Source organism: Mycteria americana, chromosome 19 (assembly GCF_035582795.1).
Source record: "Mycteria americana isolate JAX WOST 10 ecotype Jacksonville Zoo and Gardens chromosome 19, USCA_MyAme_1.0, whole genome shotgun sequence".
Classification (NCBI taxonomy): Eukaryota; Metazoa; Chordata; class Aves; order Ciconiiformes; family Ciconiidae; genus Mycteria; species Mycteria americana.
In genome coordinates, this window is record NC_134383.1 from 2060310 (window position 1) to 2069803 (window position 9494).

The following is a 9494-nucleotide window of genomic DNA, read 5'->3' on the forward strand; positions in this document are numbered from 1 at the left end:
ATTAGATATCTAACTGTACCTAAATGCATTTACAAAAATTTGACCCCTCAGGCCCAATTAATTTTGGCTGAGCTTAACACAGGACAGAAGGTCTCTTTAAAGGTGCTGGTCTGCACTGACTCCTGTTATCCCTGAAATGCCTTTGAGGTTTTGTCACTTGGGTAATCAGACACCATGCAAGGAAATTATTTTTCTGGCAGGGGATGAGGTAGTGAGAAGACTTAATACTGACACCTTATGATGAAGCCTACAATAACTATGAGAGTCTGTTGTCCACTGTGGCTCCCCATCCAAAACTTATTGATGGCCTGAATAGAAATTTCTCACTCACAATTTCAGGCTCTGAGCCTGAAATTGTGAGTGAAGTTACTGTGTGCCTGGATGGACTGGTTTGCTTGAAGTGATGCAGAAGTGGTAAGTTGCATTTTTTTTTCTCCTTTCTTTTCTCAGGGCCAAAAAAAAAAAAAAAAAGACAAAAATGAATTTGTGCCCCCTCAAGCACTTGGTAGTATGCTGTCTATGAGTCACTAAGATGCTGGCTGATTATGTGCTCTCTGTTCCATCTTTCCTGGGATGTCATGCCAAGGCATCCCATGGAGAATTGCACCTTAAGAAGATCACGTCCAGATCTTTTCCTGGCCTCTTTACACTGCTCTAATGTAAAAGGAGGCTTAGGAGATGATCAAGATAATCAAAGTGGGTCACTCTCTAGGGGTGGGAAACCCCAGGGGGATATTTTACATGGTGCCTCTGGAAGAAGGGGTTGTAGTTTTTTTTCCATCTACTTCCCTTCCCTTCTGTGCCCTACATGGACAGCACAGCCTGATCAGCACTTTGAGGCCATGAAAAAATTACTTTTGAGGGAACCCCCTGAACTTCTTACTTCCCAGGCCTAGGAAGGCTGCTCACCCAAAGGTGTGAGCAGGGTGGGTGACCTGATTTTTGCAGGTCTGGCAGGGCTGGCTGAGAGCTCCTACTGCCTGTAGTGACACAGATCTGCAGATAAAGCAGCTCTTTTGCTACCTTTGGGGAGTGCGTGGGGAAAAAGAACCATTAACCGTCTAGGTAGACATGCCAGCTTGATTCTTAATGTGCAGTAACTATTTATAGTTGTGTCTGTAAAGCACTGCTGCTGGGGTGAAGCAAATAAGACAATCCTCAGGTTCTAAGATGAAATCTTCACCCCTCAGGTCCTCTCCTTTCTTTGGTGTCACTCAGAAACGATGCCAGCGGCAGATGCTGTTTGGTGGCCTGGCCTGCTTCTCTCACCGCACTGAATCTGGCTTATTCATCCAGATCAGTGGCTGCCTCCATCAACTCAGGAACAGATGACAATGGGGGAAGGGAGGGCACGTCTCCTGCCTGAAGCCTCGGCACGTAGTGGGTTTTCCGTGTGCTCCATTTCTTGCTAGTGAGCCAGAAATCCTGGTGTATTAACCCAAGTCCGAAACATGGTTAAAGGCTCAGCGTTGCTCCTTCATTAGGGGGGATGTGACCACTGGACAGGGACCAGCAACAGCTTCAGCATGTGCTCATCTCATCAGCAATTCCTGACGAGTTCAGAAAGTAACTCCTGGTGAAGCACCTTATTGTATCTTCTTGGCAGCTGTCTAATCTATGGATGTCAGAAGAGATGAAATAAACTTGCTTACTACAGATGGGCCTGTCTCTCTTTACTGTATCTCCAGGTGATGGATGAGTGCTACTTGTGATCTTTGAGTAGCAGCCATATCTTTCAGAGGTCTAACTACAGCCAGGAATTGTAAATGCTGCATTGCTTCACTGACAGAGCAACCAAGAAGCAATAAGCTGCCTCCTGCAAAGGTTAACTCCTTTGTATCTTCACAGCACAAGAGAGTCAGAAACACAGCAGTTCCCAGGTCCATCAGCTGGTTCGCATTGTGAATGGATAGGCTCTGTAGCAAGGGATGATGCCTTCAGAGCTAGAAAGGGCAGACTGATGCCCCGTTCCAGAACTGGGTGCCTAATCCTCTTGCACGATGCCTTTGTAACTAAGGTAGCAGAACCTGCAGCTGTACTGCCAGCTGGCTTCCCTGGAGATGTCATTGACTTCTGCTGATGGGCCATTGAGTAGAGGGAAGAAAGCATTTGTTTTCGTTATTGCTGATGACAGAGCTGTTGCAAAGCAGGAAGAGTTGGACTGTGGAACTAGCAAAGCTTGCAAGGCATGCCTGGAGGATTAGCAGAAGGCTTGGGGAGGGGGGAAATAAGAGTTAGAGAAGAAAAAAACAGGAATCAGGGTAGATTGATCTTTATCCTTCCCTTTGCTGATCACAGCTAGAGAACACCGATGCATGCTAATAAGAAACATGCATCTAATAAGAAACAATGCAGAGATTAAGCATGGCTGCCTAGCCAGGATGCAGAGCAGAGATATTTCAGTATGCAGGTGCTATTGTTGAGCTTTCTCAGTCCTCACTTGTTGCCTTAAAAGATGCCATTCTCTTTTGCATTTTATTCTGTGCAAATTGCTACTGTTCTGATTCTGTAGCATGTTAGATTGACCCAGTGCTAGAAGAAACACTAATGCAAACATATACTCTTTTGGAAGGTATACGTGTGTGCACACTATCAGGTTGATCATATGTCTGACAGATGACGGCTGTAAGGGGGATGTTTGGGTATGTGTGGGCTGTGTGTGGAGGAGAGAGGGAAACAGCATCTTGCAAAATGGTGGCATTAAGGGTAAAAACAGTTCAGCAGTAACTATGAATCCTGAGGAAGGATCATTATAAAGTGCCACCAAATTGCTGGGATCCAAATTGTCCTGAATGCATGTGGCTGGAGGGTCACGTTTTGGACTACTGGCCAGATATAACCACTCCTTTCTTGACAGCTTCCTCAGCACTGCTCTTCTGAAAAGAATGTATTCATATGCCCAGACTAGAACAGGCAGGGGCTGCGACCAGGCAACTGATGAAAAAAGTATTTGTTTAAAAAATCATTTGGATCAGGTAACCGAATGGTTGTGTACTGCTGATTTCCATAGCAACAGGTAGCAAAACAGAGAGAAAGCAAAGCAAAAGTAATTGAAATTCTGGTTTTGGCATCAAAGAAGATATCAAGATAAAAGCTATACCAAAAATGGGGACAAAGGCAAAGAAAATGGGGCAGAAAAACTGGAAGCATAAGAAAACACTGGCCTTTCCTTTTTCTCTATTGAACTTATGTCCTTTTGATTGGGAAAAGCACTGGTACTAGGTGGCAATCATAGCCCATTAGACATATTTTCCATATTTCCTAATGCTACAAAGAGAAAGTAGGGCCTTTTGTACTGCAGGCTGTGTGTATGCATGAAGCTAGATAGTTCCTGCACTCTCAACATGTTAGGACAGTTAATGGAAAGAGCATGATCCTCACTTTATAGATGAAATGATAGAGGCACAGAGATTTTTAAGTAATAGGTCTTAAAAGGAGTCTGCAGCAGATCTACGGATCAAACCACAACTTCCTCAGCAATAGCTCAATGCTTTCCCAGATATTCTCTTCCTCCATGCTCAAGTGTATACCTGAGACCTGCTGCAATGTGTCACAGGTTTGTGTTGAGGGAAAGGGGGAGTTCAGCAGCAGCAGACCCTCCATGGATGCCATCTAAAAGGACCTGAAGGGAACAGGAATAGTTGTCAGATTTCAGCTTAGTCTTGCAGTGCCTGAACAGCACAGCTGCTGCTTCCAAGTTGCCTGACACATCTTGGAGCACATCCTGAAGCCCAGGGACATACAAAATTTGTGTTCACACATGGGTGAATGCACGAGGTGCAGAAGCCATCTAGCTCCAAATAGCCCCTCTCACCTGTGCTCTGCATCTTGTACCATCGTTTACTGTGGTGTAAGGCACGACTTGTGACACCTTTGGTTTCTCCATTGATGTTCTTATTAATGACTTGTACTATGTCTGTTGGTCCTGACTGATATAAAAGCAATACAGTTGGCCTAGCTGTAGGCTGATCTCATAATCTGACAGCAATACAAACCCATGACTGATCTGGATCGAGTAATGTACAGATGCCAGAGCTGTGACCCAAGTGCCTTCATTAGGAATGTGGTTACTTGAATTTCCCTCTCTTGTCAGTGGAGAGAAAGACAAAAGACGCCTCCAGAGAAAATCTCTTTCTTGAGAGTCTAGAGCAAAACTTAGTTCAATGCCTAAGTTAGGAAGAAAAAAAATCTAACACAGGAATCCAAGCGTTATGGCAGGCAGAGTCACTGAACTCCTTAAGAAGCACAGCTCTTGGCTCTGGTGCATGAAGTGAAGCCTTGTTTCTTTCTATTCAGAGCACAGGTGTTCATTTGCTAAAATTCCCTTTTGCTGTGATTTAATTGCTTGTTTCCTTTCAAAATTCAACAAAGCATTTGGAAAAACAAAACTTCTACACCTAATCCTCAAACAAACAAGCAGCTTCTTGCTTCTACTGCATAGAAGGAATTATGCATTCAGCATGGCTAAAATCCAACAAAATTGCAGGTAAAAAAATATGAACTGCTATTTAATTTTGGTTGCACCATATTGAAAACTTCCGCACAATGAATCACAGAGTGATCTTGAGCTCCTGTAATTGCAGGCGATATACCAGAAGTGAGCATCAGCCATGACACTGCCTTTTTGTAATGTCTGTTGGCTCTGGGGTGTCATCCCCTGGGTTCTGTGTTTGTTTTGGGGAGAGGAGACTCCCATGGAAATGCAAATGTACCATTGCAGGCTGCGCTGTGCTGACTGTATCATTTTTAGGTTAACTCCAGCCTGTTGATGCTCAAGAAAGGAACCAGGAGTCATTCTCTTCTCTCCATCTTCCCTGTAGGTGCCTCTGCCTCTCTATAGATGCTTATGGCCCTCCACATCTTAACATTACTGAACCAAAAGCAGAAAGTGGAAGCAAGACCCTGTTTGACTCCAGAACTGTCTCCATTGAGGCACAGAGTATGATAACAGCATGAATGGTGGTGGTAGCAGTGGTTGTAATTTCTACACCATGTTTCAGGTCTGCTTACTGTCTTCAGCACAAATCCAAAACATAGCCCCATACCAGCCACTATAAAGAAAATTAACTCTGTCTCAGCTGAAACCAGGACAAGACTGCTCAACTGCTCTGGACACTAGAGCACTGGTTCTGTATTGCATCTCTGTATTAAAGGAAAGGAATATTAACCTCTTTGCCTTCAAATTTTTGATCCAGAAATTTCTGATCCCTCACTAGCATAGATCAACTCCATTGATTTTTAACTACACAGTGCTGATTTACACCCTTGAGTTCGGGTGCTTTTTTGCTATGATCAGAAGTTGTTTTGATTGTTCCATTTTCTTGCTGACAGCTAGTCATACCCAAGTGATCCAAATGCAACTGGTGAGGTGACTGCCAGCTGTACTAACTGCTTGCTCCACCACCTACCTCTTCTACTCAGACCCTCAAGGTAAGCTTGCATCAGAAGGAGTCCTACATAGACTATAATTCAAAATCTATTAACTCTGAACATCAGTACAGTACATAAACTTAACTGGCCCTTGCAACACTGCAGTAAGTTTCTGTCCCTAGTTATTCCTATAAATCATCCCAGATAGGCTAGGACCCGATCAATGGGAAGAAATTATACCACAACATTAGTTTTCATCATACACGACTTGAACAATTACTTTTCTGTCTTGTGGTATGAAGAATCGTGAAAATTAATAGTCTCTCTGGGCCCAAATGAAGTGTTTATGGGGCAGTATTACCTATCCTGTATTTCTTACTTAAAACCATACATTAGTTTCTTTGCACTTACAACCACTCAATTGTTTTTTAAATTTGCTGTTGTATCAAAAATACTGAAACTTTACGGGATTTTTTTTTTTTTAATTGTTTTACAGTCTCCTTCTCCAGAAACCTTCTTTAATGCCCCTTCCATAAAAACATTATGCCCCACTAGATTTGTCTTGTGCATCTGCACACAGACAGTCAGGACTTAGCTCTGGCCAACAACTCTGACTTAACACATAGTTGGCCTTGTGCAAACAGATTGATGCTCAGAGGCAGGGGCAGGATGGGCACAGGTTGTATCAGCGTGTCTGTTCTTGTGAAAAATTAATGTCTCCATGCTTTAGAGCTGTCAGTTTAGCATGACCTAACGTGGACCATCCAGAGAATACAGGGTGCTAGCCTCAGACAGGTGACTGGGCTGAAGCAGATTTTACTAAACATTGTCTCAGATTTGGTGATAAAGCAAGTTAAAGATTCAAGCTGTGATTTTATATTGCAAATATTTATCTGTGTCATAAAATGCCTTTGACAATTTGTGCCAAGTAACTGGGTATTTGAAGTCTTGTGAAAGAGAAACCAGACATCCTGTGTTTTGTTCTTTGGTCTCCTTACTCAACTGCTGGTTGGCATGCTTAAGATTAACTCACCTGTGCAGTTAATTGTATGGGTGAAATATTTTATGCAGCTGCAACGAGCAGACACTCTTTCACCTCTGAGGATTTTTATAATATCTTGTTTTGAAGCCAAATCAATATGTATGCAGTTGTGTTGGGGAAGGAAACAGGATGAACAACTGTGGTTAGAAAAGAGCAAGATACATGCATGTGGAGCACCAGGCCTACACATGTCCCACAAGTAGCTAGCTCTCTGCAGGCGCAGAGCTCCCACTTCTCCCTGAATACCAGTGAAAACAAGAGGTGAATGTGGCCACTTGATCCTCACTGTAAGCTTCAAAGCCTACCCCTTCTAGGGATGAAAGGGACCTCTCAAACCACCTGCTGTTGTTGCAATAATGAACCAGGGAAGCCAGTGACTGTGCCATTTCTGTAGAGCAGATTGCTCCCCATCAGACTGGAGCTGGTGTGATTTCCCTTAGTGCCTCTGATTAGATAGAAGTGTCTTAGTTTTATCTGTAGCCTGAAGGTTATTGATGCATATGAGGAAAGGAAGATTAATGCTTCATTGGTTAAAACTGCACTTAGATCTGGTTCCAGCTTTCAGCCTTACTATAAATTTTTGTGCAAGTCACAGGTAGATTTCAGAGGTATTTTGATCCCTGAAGATGCAATCTTTTTGACCTTGGCATTCTTATAAACAACATCATACACTTACCTGGTTTTAGGTAGCACAGTTTCTTCCATAATCTCTGTGGTTCCCAGCTGTCAAATATTTCTTTGCATCTTGGACGCTCCAGAGATTAATTTGCTCACACAAATGTTATAGTCTGTGGGGTGAGACACAGGGAGGAAGACATCTTTAGTAGTAGAGGATAGCTAACAAGTTTTAAACAAGAAATGTTTTTTGATGAGGTTACCTCCAGATCAGGGGAAAGGGGGTGAGGGAGGCCAATTTTCCATTTCCTTAGAAGTGACAGAAATTAAAACTTTCACATTTTTATGCATTCCATAAAAGCAATGAAAAAGTTTTTTAAAAAAAATCTACCGTAACAAAGCTCAGACTGTCAAATTTTTGAAATTATTTTGATGTTGAAAAAATGAATTTCATTTTGAAACAACCTTCTGAAATGAACCTCCCCAAACTACTCTGAAAACATCACCACAGGATGTTTTGACACTAAGGCGCTTTGCCTCTATTGTGTATATGTGAAATGTTGTCAGAATTGATACATATTTCTAAAACATGTCAATTTCAACAAAGACAGAAGCTTTTGTTAAGAGTATACAGTAAAATGGGAAAAAACCTAAAAAAATCTCAGCCTCTTCACCCAGCCCATGTCAGAAGGAAGAGCATCCAAGGACACAGCAGCAGGTCCTATGATCTATGTTGCACCACCCAAACTACTGCAGGAGGGAGCCCCCCTCTCGCAGCATTGCCGGTCACAAGCGGTGTTCCCCAGGGCTCGGTGTTGGGGCCAGTTCTGTTTAACATCTTTATCAATGATCTGGACGAAGGGATCGAGTGTACTCTCAGTAAGTTTGCAGACGACACCAAGTTGTGTGGGAGTGTTGATCTGCTGGAGGGTAGGCAGGCTCTGCAGAGGGACCTGGACAGGCTGGATGGATGGGCCGAGGTCAACTGTATGAGGTTTAACAAGGCCAAGTGCAAGGTCCTGCACTTGGGCCACAGCAACCCCATGCAACGCTACAGGCTTGGGGAAGAGTGGCTGGAAAGCTGCCCGGCAGAGAAGGACCTGGGGGTGTTGGTTGACAGCCGGCTGAATATGAGCCAGCAGTGTGCCCAGGCGGCCAAGAAGGCCAATGGCATCCTGGCCTGTATCAAAAATAGAGTGGCCAGCAGGACTAGGGAAGTGATCATGCCCCTGTACTCGGCACTGGTGAGGCCGCACCTCGAATACTGTGTTCAGTTTTGGGCCCCCCACTACAAGAGGGATATTGAGGTACTGGAGCATGTGCAGAGAAGGGCAACGAAGCTGGGAAAGGGTCTGGAGCAGAAGTCTTATGAGGAGCGGCTGAGGGAGCTGGGACTGTTTAGCCTGGAGAAAAGGAGGCTGAGGGGAGACCTTATTGCTCTCTACAACTCCCTGAAAGGAGGTTGTAGAGAGGTGGGGGTCAGTCTCTTCTCCCAGGTAACAAGTGATAGGACAAGAGGAAATGGCCTCAAGTTGCGCCAGGGGAGGTTTAGACTGGATATTAGGAAATTTTTCTTCACCGAGAGGGTTATCAAGCATTGGAACAGGCTGCCCAGGGAAGTGGTTGAGTCGCCATCCCTGGAGGTATTTAAAGGACGTTTGGATGAGGTGCTTAGAGACATGGTGTAGTGGTGGTTTTGGCAGTGTTAGGTTTATGGTTGGACTCGATGATCTTAAAGGTGTTTTCCAACCTATATGATTCTGTGATTAATGTTCACATCAGCCCTTCCTGAAACACTTCTATCAGCTCTCTTCAGTAACAGGCCTCTGTCAGAGAGCTGAGACTATGGGGACAGTCATCTTTGCCAGGGAAGTCATGATAACCAGTTCAAGACAGGCTAAAGAAGGCAAGTTGCAAAATGCACGTATGCACGTGCGACCACTAGCGAGTTAGAGCAGTTCGGGGGGGGAGGGGGGGGGACGTGGGTGAGAGAGTGGTACCGCACCATCTAACCAGCCCCCCTGCTGCTGTTCAAGCCCAATCAGTTTGCAGCTAATGACAACCCCAAAGCAGAGCATTTGTGGCCAGTGAAAAATCAATTGAGGGATACGTGACAGAATGGAAAATACTGTACTGCACTCAGCATATTGCCTTTGGGTAAAGATTGCCCCAGCTCCCAAGCTCTGGGATCTGAGTCAAAGTGAGCAGAGGGGACGACTTCTCTGTTCATGCTTTCATCCTGCATAGTCTCACCTGGGCTGCTGACTCTTAAACGTAGTATGAGGGCACACAGGCTACTGGGAAAAGTAAGAGCTATGATTCAGGACAGCACTGTGCCACCAGGCCCAGCCCCAGGCAAGGGCTGCTGCAGAAAGCCACATGGGGCAGGCTTACTCCTTTGGAGCTGCTACAGCTTGTGGGTGGCCACTCTGCAAGGCATCATTCTTCCCTTGCTGCATGCTTGCTC

General features: G+C 44.5%; 1 long non-coding RNA gene across 1 annotated transcript; it reads right to left on the reverse strand.

The window, feature by feature from the left end:
- Positions 1-3522: 3522 nt before the first annotated feature.
- LOC142418895 (uncharacterized) lies at positions 3523-7200 on the reverse strand. Its single transcript, XR_012778426.1, has 3 exons — positions 7089-7200; positions 3815-3929; positions 3523-3622 (listed from the first exon to the last, which is right to left on the reverse strand). It is a non-coding gene; the product is annotated as an uncharacterized LOC142418895 (long non-coding RNA).
- Between the last annotated feature and the right edge of the window lie 2294 nt (positions 7201-9494).